At 47.4% G+C, this 15,592-nt stretch overlaps 2 long non-coding RNA genes across 3 annotated transcripts; one reads left to right on the forward strand and one right to left on the reverse strand.

The window, feature by feature from the left end:
• Nucleotides 1-77: 77 nt before the first annotated feature.
• LOC136619706 (uncharacterized) lies at nt 78-3,166 on the forward strand. Of its 2 annotated transcripts, none has more exons than XR_010790999.1 (4): nt 78-346; nt 2,313-2,456; nt 2,727-2,825; nt 2,917-3,166. It is a non-coding gene; the product is annotated as an uncharacterized lncRNA (long non-coding RNA). The 2 variants fall into 2 exon arrangements; XR_010791000.1 differs by lacking the exon at nt 78-346 and adding an exon at nt 2,051-2,068.
• A 2,989-nt stretch (nt 3,167-6,155) lies between these two features.
• LOC136619707 (uncharacterized) lies at nt 6,156-8,639 on the reverse strand. Its single transcript, XR_010791001.1, has 3 exons — nt 8,364-8,639; nt 6,682-6,825; nt 6,156-6,433 (listed from the first exon to the last, which is right to left on the reverse strand). It is a non-coding gene; the product is annotated as an uncharacterized lncRNA (long non-coding RNA).
• Between the last annotated feature and the right edge of the window lie 6,953 nt (nt 8,640-15,592).

Here is a 15,592-nt window from a genome sequence, read left to right on the forward strand (position 1 = left end):
CGGTGATGTCATAGTCATGTGAGCGGTCACATGGGTGGGGGGTCACATGATCAGCTCAGTGTATACAGGACGCATATTAGTAGTTTACGCTTCAGTTATTCCTGCTGCCGATTCCAGCCAATGAGGTGGCTGGAATCGGCACCATGTGACTTCCCATTGTGCACGAGCAGTACAGTTCAGCTGCCGTGCACGATGAGAGCTGTGCCCGCGCCTCACGTGACCGGTGACGTCACCGATACTTGAATTTGCCCGCGAATTCCGAGCGCTGGCATCTACAGAGGGAGCTGATGGTTGGAGCCTTTTATACTACTTACAACGTGGGAGAGGAAGATTTCTGCGCTGTGTGGTGAGTACCTACCTGAGATTAATGCGCTGTGCTGCTATGTGTGCTGAGTACCTACCTGAGATTGATGCGCTGTGTGGTGAGTACCTACCTGAGATTAATGCGCTGTGCTGCTATGTGTGCTGAGTACCTACCTGAGATTGATGCGCTGTGTGGTGAGTACCTACCTGAGATTGATGCGCTGTGTGGTGAGTACCTACCTGAGATTAATGCGCTGTGTGGTGAGTACCTACCTGAGATTGATGCGCTGTGTGCTGAGTACCTACCTGAGATTGATGCGCTGTGTGGTGAGTACCTACCTGAGATTGATGCGCTGTGTGGTGAGTACCTACCTGAGATTGATGCGCTGTGTGGTGAGTACCTACCTGAGATTAATGCGCTGTGTGTGGTGAGTACCTACCTGAGATTAATGCGCTGTGTGCTGTGTGGTGAGTACCTACCTGAGATTAATGCGCTGTGCTGCTATGTGTGCTGAGTACCTACCTGAGATTTCTGCGCTGTGCTGCTATGTGTGCTGAGTACCTACCTGAGATTGATGCGCTGTGTGGTGAGTACCTACCTGAGATTGATGCGCTGTGTGGTGAGTACCTACCTGAGATTAATGCGCTGTGTGGTGAGTACCTACCTGAGATTGATGCGCTGTGTGCTGAGTACCTACCTGAGATTGATGCGCTGTGTGGTGAGTACCTACCTGAGATTAATGCGCTGTGTGTGGTGAGTACCTACCTGAGATTAATGCGCTGTGTGTGGTGAGTACCTACCTGAGATTAATGCGCTGTGTGCTGTGTGGTGAGTACCTACCTGAGATTAATGCGCTGTGCTGCTATGTGTGCTGAGTACCTACCTGAGATTTCTGCGCTGTGCTGCTATGTGTGCTGAGTACCTACCTGAGATTGATGCGCTGTGTGGTGAGTACCTACCTGAGATTGATGCGCTGTGTGGTGAGTACCTACCTGAGATTGATGCGCTGTGTGGTGAGTACCTACCTGAGATTAATGCGCTGTGTGGTGAGTACCTACCTGAGATTGATGCGCTGTGTGCTGAGTACCTACCTGAGATTGATGCGCTGTGTGCTGAGTACCTACCTGAGATTGATGCGCTGTGTGGTGAGTACCTACCTGAGATTAATGCGCTGTGTGTGGTGAGTACCTACCTGAGATTAATGCGCTGTGTGCTGTGTGGTGAGTACCTACCTGAGATTAATGCGCTGTGCTGCTATGTGTGCTGAGTACCTACCTGAGATTTCTGCGCTGTGCTGCTATGTGTGCTGAGTACCTACCTGAGATTGATGCGCTGTGTGGTGAGTACCTACCTGAGATTGATGCGCTGTGTGGTGAGTACCTACCTGAGATTAATGCGCTGTGTGGTGAGTACCTACCTGAGATTGATGCGCTGTGTGCTGAGTACCTACCTGAGATTGATGCGCTGTGTGCTGAGTACCTACCTGAGATTGATGCGCTGTGTGCTGAGTACCTACCTGAGATTGATGCGCTGTGTGGTGAGTACCTACCTGAGATTGATGCGCTGTGTGGTGAGTACCTACCTGAGATTAATGCGCTGTGTGTGGTGAGTACCTACCTGAGATTAATGCGCTGTGTGCTGTGTGGTGAGTACCTACCTGAGATTAATGCGCTGTGCTGCTATGTGTGCTGAGTACCTACCTGAGATTTCTGCGCTGTGCTGCGCTGTGTGGTGAGTACCTACCTGAGATTTCTGCGCTGTGTGGTGAGTACCTACCTGAGATTGATGCGCTGTGTGGTGAGTACCTACCTGAGATTAATGCGCTGTGTGTGGTGAGTACCTACCTGAGATTTATGCGCTGTGCGCTACGTGTGGTGAGTACCTACCTGAGATTAATGCGCTGTGTGCTGAGTACCTACCTGAGATTGATGCGCTGTGTGGTACGTGTGGTGAGTACCTACCTGAGATTTGCGCGACGCCACCTGACGAAACCTGTCTTTTTTGGCAGATTTGTGCGCTACGTGTGGAGACGCGGCCACCCGAGATTTGTGAGCTTTTTTGCAAACTTACGTGTGGAGATGATCCTGACGTTTGGACGCGTTTTGAGAAGAATTTCGCTTCGCTTGCACACAAGCTGACATAACTCGTCGAGGTAAGATGCTGCATCTGCTAAAATTTTCATTGCGTGCATCTGCTCATACGTGCTTATTTTGCGCAAATTTGCAGGTTTTCGCTTGCATATGTATGTACGCGCGCGTGCGTGCGTGTGTGTATATATATAATATATAAAAATAAGATTCTTGATTCTTCTGACCAGGTTGGGGGAGTAGTGGTCAATGTAAGTGGGTGGAGCGGATCTAGGGATCAGTAATACTGGTGTGATGTGACTGTTAACCTGCTGATTTTTCGTTATTTCCTGCAGATCTGACGTCCTTGAGAATGGGAAGGCTGGCAGACAGTGAAGAGACCCTCGCCGTTCAGCAATCTTGAACCCCTTCGTTTTATGGACTGCTTTTTGCCGGTGACTCACCTTTTTTTTGGGGGGGGGGTATTTTTGGATAGACTAAGCTTTTATTTATTTTCTTGCAAACTTTTTTCTTTCTTCTTTACAGGTTATCTAAGGTATTTCAAGATTACCACACTGCGTTTGCTCACAATCATTGTTGAAGCAGCAGAGAGACTGGCGGTCCTAGATGTTGGCTCAGTAGGACGCTCCAAGATGTTGGCTCAGTAGGACGCTTTCAAGATGGGCATGTTTGCAAATCGAAGTGATTCTTACATTGTTTTTTCTGTGCCTTGTTGTACTTCGTTTAAGTGGTAAAAATGGGCAGTCAGAAGTTGGGTATATTTATTAAAATTAATATTGACAGTTTTGAAGACATTGTAATTTTTTAACATTTGCAAATGTTACATCTCATATGTGCAGCATACTCTACAAATCCTTGCCAACATATATTTCCATCTGTTCACTTTATTCTGGACGCACATTTGCAAAAACATCCTTTGTTTGGAACCATTTTGGAGACATTCAAGTTGAACCTCATTTTTCCTCATTTTGCTAAATCCTTTTTCCTCCACCGAGCCAAGATTGCAAAGGCTCGTGGGTGTCAGAATACATACCCCCTAAAATGACCCTATTTTACAAAGTACACCCCTTTGTGTTCACTGAGGGGTGTCAGGAGTATTTAGATCCCACATTTTCAGGAATTAATGGAATTATGATAAAAAAAAAATTATAATATGGCTTTATTTCGGCTAATGTGCTATTCTAAGTTGTTTTTTCCACCAAAAATCATCATTTTCATGTGCACTGACACCCCAAAATGGATACCCCTGTTTGTATTGTTTTCAGAAATGTACCCATTGTGGCCTTAATGATATGTTAGTATGTACAAATGGGACCCAAAATGTAATCCATGCAACTAACCCTGTGCTAAAGGGGGGGGGGGGGGGTCGACAGTGGCCCAACCTAAGCGTAGACATCGCCCAAATAAGAGGGCGGCCCAGCGGTCTTCGGAACTGGGCCATAGCTGATCCTAGGAGCCACAGAACAGGACACACGCATGGCATATAACAGAGACAGAACAGAATACACAGAGATAGAAAACACTGCATACAGAAGCCAAAAATGCAACCACTACTAACAGATAGGCTGATTATAAAGAACAGGTATTACTTGACATTGTAGACAAAACGTGAAGCTAGCGGGCGAACTTCTAAGCTCCTGGTTATACCGCTAGGCCCCACACTAACCATGAGTCCAGGAGACCCGGACAATACTGCCCACTTGGCCTGTAGCAGCAGCCACAATGCATACTCGAGTATAGCCGATCCCAGTGTTAGCCGAGGTACCTAATATTACCCCTTGGCTTATACTCAAGTCAATAATTGACCCCAGGTTTTTGGGGTAAAAGTTGGTACCTTGGCTTATACTCAGGTCGGCTTAGACTGAAGTATATCTGATTACATACAAAAACCTAATGAAATAAGAGCAATCGTTGCATGCAAAGCATTAACCCTTTCCAATCCATTTATTTTTTCTCACCCATTCTCCCCAGCTCCAAATAAATTGGTTCTGGGGAGAATGGGTGAGAAAAAATACATTTTCCCTGCACCCTCCTGATCTGACAGAGTTCAGGAGGGTGCAGGGAGGGACCTGCTTACCTGTCCGGCGTCTTCCGTACTCTCCTTCTGCCTCCCGGCTCGGCGATCATGTGACTGCTGGGGGTCAGGTAACACCGGCGGTCACATGATCGCCGGCCAGAATCTATGCATTACATAGCGCTAAGTAATGTGTAAAGGAGAAGGCAGAAAGGATTAAAATCCCTTTCTGCCTTCTCCTCGGGGGTCCTCGATGAGGACCAGTGCAGGAGTGCATCTGCACCCGATGTGCCTGACGATCGGGTGCAGATCCACTCCTGCACTGCAGTGTCGGGCCTGCCCCGACATTGGAGCTGTGGAGGGAAATTATGATGTCGGGGCAGGGCCGACATTGGACTGGAAAGGGTTAACAGCGGGAATCTGTTGTCTCACCCATCCCCTCTGGCTGTGGGAGGCCAACTGTCATTAGCAACAGTCTTCAGCAGTAGATGGTGTGGGCTCAGATCTGTAGGATGCAAATGCAAGTCCATTCCAGAAAGCTGCTTCCTAACATATACATACATTCACGTGCTGCGGTGGGCAAGGGGTTAAAAGGGTTCCCTGGGACTCCAGTACTGATGATCTATGCGCAGTGAAGTGGTGACCTGCCTCCCAGAATCCCTGCCAATCAGCTGATGACGAATGCGCATTGCTGCCACTTCAGTCTATGCCAGACGCAGCACCGTACATTTCCGGCTGTACACGCCTGCATAGGATTGCATTTCAATATGCAATCCTATGCAGAAGGCCGTGGTTTGTCTACGCGAAATCACGCGCAGGAAACAAACCGCGCCATGCTCTAATTCTGTGCGGGGTTCGCAGAGCCCCGGACATAAACGTCACTCGCTGGCTGCCGGCTCTGCGCATGTGCCGTCTGCTGGCACATGAGTCAGAGCTGCGGGAGCGGGCGAGTTCCGCACTGCTCTCTGCAGGCGCTCAGGTCGGGTCCCGTTGCGAGCAGCTGGATGCGACACGGCCGTCTGCAGGCAGCCTTAGGCCTCATGTCCACTAGAAAAATACAATCCGCATAGAATCAGCTTTCTATTGTATAATTTTTGCATGCAGATATCCGCACACATCCATGTGATAGCAATGTGGCCGATCCGCAGTAAAATGGAGCATGCCGCGTTTTTTTCTCCCACGCATGAAAAACGCAATTCTATTAAAATTCCATCCGCGGGTGCAAAAATCAGTTTAATGGACGGGATGGCCAATGATTCCCTAGGGGCAAATCCGCTGCAGAAACCGCTATTCCATTTTGCTATTGGCCATGAGGCCCTAGGGCTCCTTCCCACAGACGGATCTATTCAACCTAATAGCTCAATGCTTACGGTGCGGAATTCCGCACCGTGAAATCACCTGTCCTCACCCGCACGGCATGCTCTATTTGCCGCGGGTATACGCGCGGACGGCTTCCATTGCAGTCTGTGGAAGCCGTCCATTCACGCTATTTTCCGCTGTAGCACAGCGGAAAATAGCGTGAAACCGCCTCTACGCCTACCGCGTCACATGCCGCTGCGGTGCGTCACGCGCTTGATTGCCCATGCGCACTGAGGCATCATGCGGGACTCCGGAACCGGAGGTAAGTATTGGGGTCTCTTGGGGCCGCCGTGATGGGCTCCGCCCCGGAGCCCGTCACAGCCATGTGCAGCCGGCTTTACAGTGTGGGTAATCAGGAGTCTGAAAACATAAATAAGGTAAAACAGAAAAAGAAATTCAAATCACGTTTTATTATTTATTAAAAATGTGGATTTTACACCAAGTGTCATTCCCTGATAAACCAAAGGCCGCTGTGTTTGGGGATCTTTTCTGTTTACTCAATCGGTGTAAAATATTGCGCAGTTTTTCAGGATACTCCAAAACGCTTATAAAAAAAAAAAAGGGAATCACCGGCAAAAAGCAGTCCATAAAACGAAGGGTTTCAAGATTGCTGAACGTCGAGGGTCTCTTCACTGTCGGACAGCCTTCCCATTCTCAAGGACGTCAGATCTGCAGGAAATGACGAAAAATCAGCAGGTTAACAGTCACATCACACCAGTATTACTGATCCCTAGATCCGCTCCACCCACTTACATTGACCACTACTCCCCCAACCTGGTCAGAAGAAATATATATATATATATACACACACGTACGTGCGTACATACAGATGCAAGTGAAAACCTGCAAATATGCGCAAAATAAGCACGTATGAGCAGATGCACGCAATGAAAATTTTAGCAGATGCAGCAGCTTACCTCGACGAGTTATGTCAGCTTGTGTGCAAGCGAAGCGAAATTCTTCTCAAAACGCGTCCAAACGTCAGGATCATCTCCACACGCAAGTTTGCAAAAAAGCTCACAAATCTCGGGTGGCCGCGTCTCCACACGTAGCGCACAAATCTGCCAAAAAAGACAGGTTTCGTCAGGTGGCGTCGCGCAAATCTCAGGTGACGTACTCACCACACGTAGCGCACAGCGCATTAATCCCAGGTAGGTACTCAGCACACGTAGCGCACAGCGCATTAATCCCAGGTAGGTACTCACCACACAGCGCATTAATCCCAGGTAGGTACTCACCACACAGCGCATCAATCTCAGGTAGGTACTCACCACACAGCGCATCAATCTCAGGTAGGTACTCACCACACAGCGCATTAATCTCAGGTAGGTACTCACCACACAGCGCATCAATCTCAGGTAGGTACTCACCACACAGCGCATCAATCTCAGGTAGGTACTCAGCACACATAGCAGCACAGCGCAGAAATCTCAGGTAGGTACTCAGCACACATAGCAGCACAGCGCATTAATCTCAGGTAGGTACTCACCACACAGCACACAGCGCATTAATCTCAGGTAGGTACTCACCACACACAGCGCAGAAATCTCAGGTAGGTACTCACCACACAGCGCATCAATCTCAGGTAGGTACTCACCACACAGCGCATCAATCTCAGGTAGGTACTCACCACACAGCGCATCAATCTCAGGTAGGTACTCACCACACAGCGCATTAATCTCAGGTAGGTACTCACCACACGTAGCGCACAGCGCATAAATCTCAGGTAGGTACTCACAACACACAGCGCATTAATCTCAGGTAGGTACTCACCACACAGCGCATCAATCTCAGGTAGGTACTCACCACACAGCGCATCAATCTCAGGTAGGTACTCACCACACAGCGCATCAATCTCAGGTAGGTACTCACCACACAGCGCATTAATCTCAGGTAGGTACTCACCACACGTAGCGCACAGCGCATAAATCTCAGGTAGGTACTCACAACACACAGCGCATTAATCTCAGGTAGGTACTCACCACACAGCGCATCAATCTCAGGTAGGTACTCACCACACAGCGCATCAATCTCAGGTAGGTACTCAGCACACATAGCAGCACAGCGCAGAAATCTCAGGTAGGTACTCACCACACATAGCAGCACAGCGCATTAATCTCAGGTAGGTACTCACCACACAGCGCATTAATCTCAGGTAGGTACTCACCACACACAGCGCATTAATCTCAGGTAGGTACTCACCACACAGCGCATCAATCTCAGGTAGGTACTCACCACACAGCGCATCAATCTCAGGTAGGTACTCACCACACAGCGCATTAATCTCAGGTAGGTACTCACCACACAGCGCATCAATCTCAGGTAGGTACTCACCACACAGCGCATCAATCTCAGGTAGGTACTCACCACACAGCGCATCAATCTCAGGTAGGTACTCAGCACACATAGCAGCACAGCGCAGAAATCTCAGGTAGGTACTCACCACACAGCACACAGCGCATTAATCTCAGGTAGGTACTCACCACACAGCACACAGCGCATTAATCTCAGGTAGGTACTCACCACACAGCGCATCAATCTCAGGTAGGTACTCAGCACACATAGCAGCACAGCGCATTAATCTCAGGTAGGTACTCACCACACAGCGCAGAAATCTTCCTCTCCCACGTTGAAAGTAGTATAAAAGGCTCCAACCATCAGCTTCCTCTGTAGATGCCAGCGCTCGGAATTCGCGGGCAAATTCAAGTATCTGTGACGTCACCGGTCACGTGAGGCGCGGGCACAGCTCTCATCGTGCACGGCAGCTGAACTGTACTGCTCGTGCACAATGGGAAGTCACATGGTGCCGATTCCAGCCACCTCATTGGCTGGAATCGGCAGCAGGAATAACTGAAGCGTAAACTACTAATATGCATACAGGACGCATATTTCGTATTTTAGCCGCACTTCAGTAACGGTGAGCGATTCCAGCGACCTGATTGGTTGTTGGGTACACCCCCCCCCCCCCTTAGGAGATGTGCACAAGTGGCCGGCCTGTTAAATAAGCAGCAGCAGGGCCGTAGGTGGGTCAGCAACTAAGCACAACCCTAACCCAATCCCCAAACCCTAACCCCTAACCCTCCGCTGGTCTCGTGAAGTAGCACTCATGCAGATCTCCAAAGGGGGGGTGTACCCAACAACCAATCAGGTCGCTGGAATCGCTCACCGCTAGTGAAGTGCGGCTGAAATACCAAATATGTATCCAGGACTGTTGGGTGGAGGAGGGGCAGCTTCTGTCTGCGGATCAGGACGGAGTTGTGTTTAGTATTACTTAAGGTTATCGCTTATTTTTTAACGCCATCAATTCCAGAGCGCCGAACTAATATAATATAATATAATATAGGGGGCAACTATATATATAATCACATGACACACACACCTCCGTTTAGCCCCCGTTCCCCTGAGACTGTAGCTATGCCCATCTACTCTGCATGGCTACCGGCCGTGGTCAGCCCCCCAAATACATACCCTGCAGCATGTATAGCACATATAACAGGTCCTGGAGGAGAACACATTACACACTGAGCCCTGCAGCATGTATAGCACATATAGCAGGTCCTGGAGAAGGACACATTACACACTGAGCCCTGCAGCATGTATAGCACATACAGCAGGTCCTGGAGAAGGACACATTACACACTGAGCCCTGCAGCATGTATAGCACATACAGCAGGTCCTGGAGAAGGACACATTACACACTGAGCCCTGCAGGATGCATAGCACATATAGCAGGTCCTGGAGAAGGACACATTACACACTGAGCCCTGCAGCATGTATAGCACATATAGCAGGTCCTGGAGAAGGACACATTACACACTGAGCCCTGCAGCATGTATAGCACATATAACAGGTCCTGGAGGAGAACACATTACACACTGAGCCCTGCAGCATGTATAGCACATATAGCAGGTCCTGGAGAAGGACACATTACACACTGAGCCCTGCAGCATGTATAGCACATACAGCAGGTCCTGGAGAAGGACACATTACACACTGAGCCCTGCAGGATGCATAGCACATATAGCAGGTCCTGGAGAAGGACACATTACACACTGAGCCCTGCAGCATGTATAGCACATATAGCAGGTCCTGGAGAAGAACACATAACACACTGAGCCCTGCAGCATGTATAACACATATAGCAGGTGCTGGTGAAGGACACATTACCCACTGTACCCTGCAGCATGTATAACACATATAGCAGGTCCCGGAGAAGGACACGTTACACACTGAGCCCTGCAGCATGTATAGCACATATAGCAGGTCCTGGAGAAGGACACATTATACACTGAGCCCTGCAGCATGTATAGCACATATAGCAGGTCCTGGAGAAGGACACATTACACACTGAGCCCTGCAGCATGTATAACACATATAGCAGGTCCTGGAGAAGGACACATTACACACTGAGCCCTGCAGCATGTATAGCACATATAGCAGGTCCTGGAGAAGGACACATTTTACACTGAGCCCTGCAGCATGTATAACACATATAGCAGGTCCTGGACAAGGACACATTACACACTGAGCCCTGCAGCATGTATAACACATATAGCACGTCCTGGAGAAGGACACATTATACACTGAGCCCTGCAGCATGTATAACACACATAGCAGGTCCTGGAGAAGGACACATTACCCACTGAGCCCTGCAGGATGTATAGCACATACAGCAGGTCCTGGAGGACACATTACACACTGAGCCCTGCAGAATGTATAACACATATAGCAGGTCCTGGAGAAGGACACATTACACACTGAGCCCTGCAGCATGTATAGCACATATAGCAGGTGCTGGTGAAGGACACATTACCCACTGTACCCTGCAGCATGTATAACACATATAGCAGGTCCTGGAAAAGGACACATTACACACTGAGCCCTGCAGCATGTATAGCACATATAGCAGGTCCTGGAGAATGACACATTACACACTGAGCCCTGCAGCATGTATAGCAGGTCCTGGAGAAGGACACATTTTACACTGAGCCCTGCAGCATGTATAACACATATAGCAGGTCCTGGACAAGGACACATTACACACTGAGCCCTGCAGCATGTATAACACATATAGCACGTCCTGGAGAAGGACACATTATACACTGAGCCCTGCAGCATGTATAACACACATAGCAGGTCCTGGAGAAGGACACATTACCCACTGAGCCCTGCAGGATGTATAGCACATACAGCAGGTCCTGGAGGACACATTACACACTGAGCCCTGCAGAATGTATAACACATATAGCAGGTCCTGGAGAAGGACACATTACACACTGAGCCCTGCAGCATGTATAGCACATATAGCAGGTGCTGGTGAAGGACACATTACCCACTGTACCCTGCAGCATGTATAACACATATAGCAGGTCCTGGAAAAGGACACATTACACACTGAGCCCTGCAGCATGTATAGCACATATAGCAGGTCCTGGAGAATGACACATTACACACTGAGCCCTGCAGCATGTATAGCAGATATAGTAGGTCCTGGAGAAGGACACATTACACACTGAGCCCTGCAGCATGTATAACACATATAGCAGGTCCTGGAGAAGGACACATTACACACTGAGCCCTGCAGCATGTATAACACATATAGCAGGTCCTGGAGAAGGACACATTACACACTGAGCCCTGCAGCATGTATAGCACATATAGCAGGTCCTGGGGAAGGACACATTACACACTGAGCCCTGCAGCATGTATAGCAGATATAGTAGGTCCTGGAGAAGGACACATTACACACTGAGCCCTGCAGCATGTATAACACATATAGCAGGTCCTGGAGAAGGACACATTACACACTGAGCCCTGCTGCATGTATAACACATATAGCAGGTCCTGGAGAAGGACACATTATACACTGAGCCCTGCAGCATGTATAGCACATATAGCAGGTCCTGGAGAAGGACACATTACACACTGAGCCCTGCAGCATGTATAGCACATGTGGGGGGTCTGGAACGCAGACCGTAATGCGAATGTTGCCTGTATCCAAATTAAAAGGAAATATTATATAGAGTACTCATAGAGAACCATAATAAGCCACTACACAGACCGTCTAGTGATATCAGTATGAATTCTGTTTATTGTTGTACATTGCTAGTTTATATGTAAGTTGGAAAGAAGGCGTTTCCAATACCTAGTTTCATTCTACTTTTGCTGACCAAACCCTCATTCCAACAGATTACAATAGGGCTGTAAATCAAAAGCCTTTTAAACAAAAGGTATCAACAAAGCTGTTTGAACTATACATAAAACAATTACATGTGATAATAAAGGTTGTCTCCTGGCTGTCTGAGTACCTACTTAAACAGAATGTAATCTTAAAGATCCATCAACAATTTGCACATCAAAAGAGGGGACATTGTTTCTACTTTTCACATAGACAAAACTGGTTCGGCCACCTACTCGGGAGTCAGCACAGAGTTGGTATTCAGTAAGATAACTGAATAAAATCTAATTAATCATACATTTAGTATTTTAAAATCAATATTCAAATAAACGCTTGAATATACCTTTTTACATATGATTCTATATCCAAATTCTACTAGCAACTTCCAGAATGTTTTACATATAATACATAACATTATATAACCAAATAACTAATGTCACATTCATTACACTGTTTCCTTATCTTTCTTATGTTAGGTTATTGATTAATAATGATTGACCCCTATCATTCCCCCATTTGGACATCAGAGCCACCATTATCTCCTGGTTCTGTCACCCATAGGTGTCGGGTTCCCAGGTAGGAATGGTGCACTCTATGTCCATCAAGATATGAAGACATAATATCAAATATTGCAAGTCAATCAAGTTTACAATACAGTAATCTTAGATTTATCAACATCAATATCGTCATTGTCATATTAGACACTTAAAGGGGTGTATTTTTGGGTATGTCTCGAAGAGTCTCTACAGGAGTGGGGACAGATAATAGACAAGTCCGCAAAATGTCCTCTCCACTCCTGAGGTTGGGCATACACGTGTGGGAAATATTTGCACATCCAGTCCATCGCTTCTCCATGTGGATCGTTCGTAGTGGTGTTTCCCAATAAGAAGACAGTCCAATAAGACAAATGCAGAAGTCGAAATCAAAATGTCCATTACCTCCCCCACCCAAACAACGCCGGGATCCCACCCATCACTTTTCCTCTGGCTCGGGAACTTTCTTGCAGTGGGAGGCATGTATCCACTTTTACAGAAGTAGGTTTTTTTTGCGACCACCCAGTCTCCAGGCTGCAAGAAATGAGTCCCCTCTAGATTGTCAGGGTCTGGAATTGGGGAAAACACTAGATCGGGTGTTATTTTCAGTTTACGACATAGTTCTTGTACATATTCAATAACCTTATCACACCCCTGCTGTAGGGGCTGTGGATGGTACAGGCCTAATCTTGGCATAGAGCCAAACACTTCTTTTAACTTAAGCATATCATTTTAGTTCTTTCAACTCTGTTAAACTCTGCGGGTGGTATGGAGTGTAAAACGCTTGTTCCACCCCAAGGCTGACATCACCTCTCACATCACTTAACCTGTAAATTGTGTACCTCTGTCACTCTCAATTGTCTCTAGTACCCCAAATCTACATACAAGTTCTGACACAAGTTTAGCCACTGTACATTGTGCGGTGGCTTTGAACAGGTCCACGCACACAAGGACGTACTCATACCTGCCTGATTTGGGAAGCTGGATGTAATCGATTTGTAATCTCTGAATAGGATACAGTGGTCACTTCACATGCCTTCACATATGCCTTCGCCAACCTGTCCAACCCTGGAGCATACCATACCTTGTCCATAACAGAAACCATGGCATTCCGAGAGGCATGCACTTTCCCGTGAGCTAGGGCGGCGAGGTGGGGGTAGGCAGCCGCTGGTACATCATCTACGTCCCGTAGGATGCCAAATCCCAAATCAACAAGAGTGGTGGGACCAAGATCCAACTTACAGCACAAGGGGTCTTGCGTCCTGTCCAGGAGAGCTGCAGCCTTGGCTGCCCTATCCCCTTGTTCTCTGGTGACTGCCCCTGCGTGTGTGCTTTAACCTTTATTATGGCCACCTGTCCTGGCAACATGATAGCTTAATGGGCTTGCCTTGTGCCGTGAGAAAGCTCCTGGACCGCCAAATGGGTCCATAATCGTGTGCAGTACCAAAGGCGTACCTGGAATCAGTGTAGATGTTAGCAGTGGTACCTTTCGCAATCGTACAGGCCTCAGTTCCTGCACTGACATGTGTGGCGGCAGTGGCTTTTGTACAAGCATCTCATTCAGTGTGACTACTTCAAAACCTGTTACAAACCTTCCTTTGTCATTCAGGTATCTAGATCCATCCACAAACATTTCAAGGTGGGGGTTTAGGAGGGGTTTGTCAGTGACATGTGCGAACCCAGCTGTCACAATCATGCTGGTGTTCTGCGTCAAAAGGCCTCCTCTTCATCAGTCAGAGAATTTGCAAAAAGCTGGTCCTCTGTACTTACTCCCCCATTTGAATCAGTGTCACCTAATGGCAATAAGGTGGCCGGATTCAAAGTGGTGCAACGTTGAAATGAGACATTGGATGAAGAGTGTACTGCAAGTTCCATTTTTGATCTGTCTAGCACGGGACAGATGTCTATGGCTTACCTGTGTCAGGATACCATGTATGTCATGTGGGGTGTAGATCACCATGGTGTGATCTAAGAAGTTTCTCTTTGCTGGCTTTGCAGCCATTCTACTCTGATGGAGGAAACACAAAAGGCTTAGTGATGCATTGAGGTAACTATTTGTGTCAGCAGTACATAAAAGAAAATAAAAACAAATCATCAACATATTACAAGAGGGCGGTGCCCTCGCGAATTGGCCAGGCGTCTAATACCAGTTTCATGAATCTGGTGAACTGGTATTGGGCTATACTGTGCCCCTTGTGGCAGCACTATCCAACAGTACTGCTTTCCTCTGAAATTAAATACAAACAAATACAGACAGTCTGTCGAGGTCCGTCTGACTGGTAGCCCAAAGGCTCAAAGGAACGACACTAAGAACTTGTTTCTCTGCGTGCGTAAAAGTGAAGACAGGGAGAGGTGTCGCTAGGTCTGCTGCCATCCGACCGAAGGTCGGGTGACTTTCAGACCTGGGGTGTATACGAGCCTCACCGGACGAGTGAAGTTCGATACAAGATCCCAAGGATCCCATCATTTCGGTTCCCAATATGCTTTCAGGACTTTCCAGCACAAGGAAGCGCATGAGGCATCGTGACCCTTTAAACATTACCTCTAGTGGTTCAGTTTCTGCCAGCTGAATTGGCACTCCTGAAACCCCTTGCACCAATTACTGCTAGATAATCAAGCTGGTATTCTATTAAAATAGATCAGAACCTTGTTGCAAAAAAAATATAAAAATTAAATTTAAAAATTCTGAAATTGCTGACCTGCAATACCTGGATCACCTATGTCAGATATCCAGTTCCTTGTGCTAAGCAATGACTCAGGAATTGGAGTTTGTCTTGGAGGTGGCTTACTATTTGTCAGGACCTGCGGAAAGCTGAGTTTCTGCAGTAGCTATCAAGACAAATGCATGAGCCGGATCTACCAAGAGAGCAGTTAGTTTACAAACCTCCTCTGAACTGTCACTTGAGGTCTCAACCTGTACCGATCCATCCGGTGAAAATTTGATGGATGCAGATAAGGCTTGTAAGATATTAGTACAAATAACAGACATGAATTACAACAAGGCAGAATAATCCACAAACATGTATTCATATTGAAATATGATATTATTTAAGCAAATTCCTTATTAATCTGATCCTGCCTGCAATGTCTCATCAAATTTAAGAAGAAAAAAATGTC

The sequence above is a fragment of the Eleutherodactylus coqui genome, chromosome 3 (assembly GCF_035609145.1).
Source record: "Eleutherodactylus coqui strain aEleCoq1 chromosome 3, aEleCoq1.hap1, whole genome shotgun sequence".
Classification (NCBI taxonomy): Eukaryota; Metazoa; Chordata; class Amphibia; order Anura; family Eleutherodactylidae; genus Eleutherodactylus; species Eleutherodactylus coqui.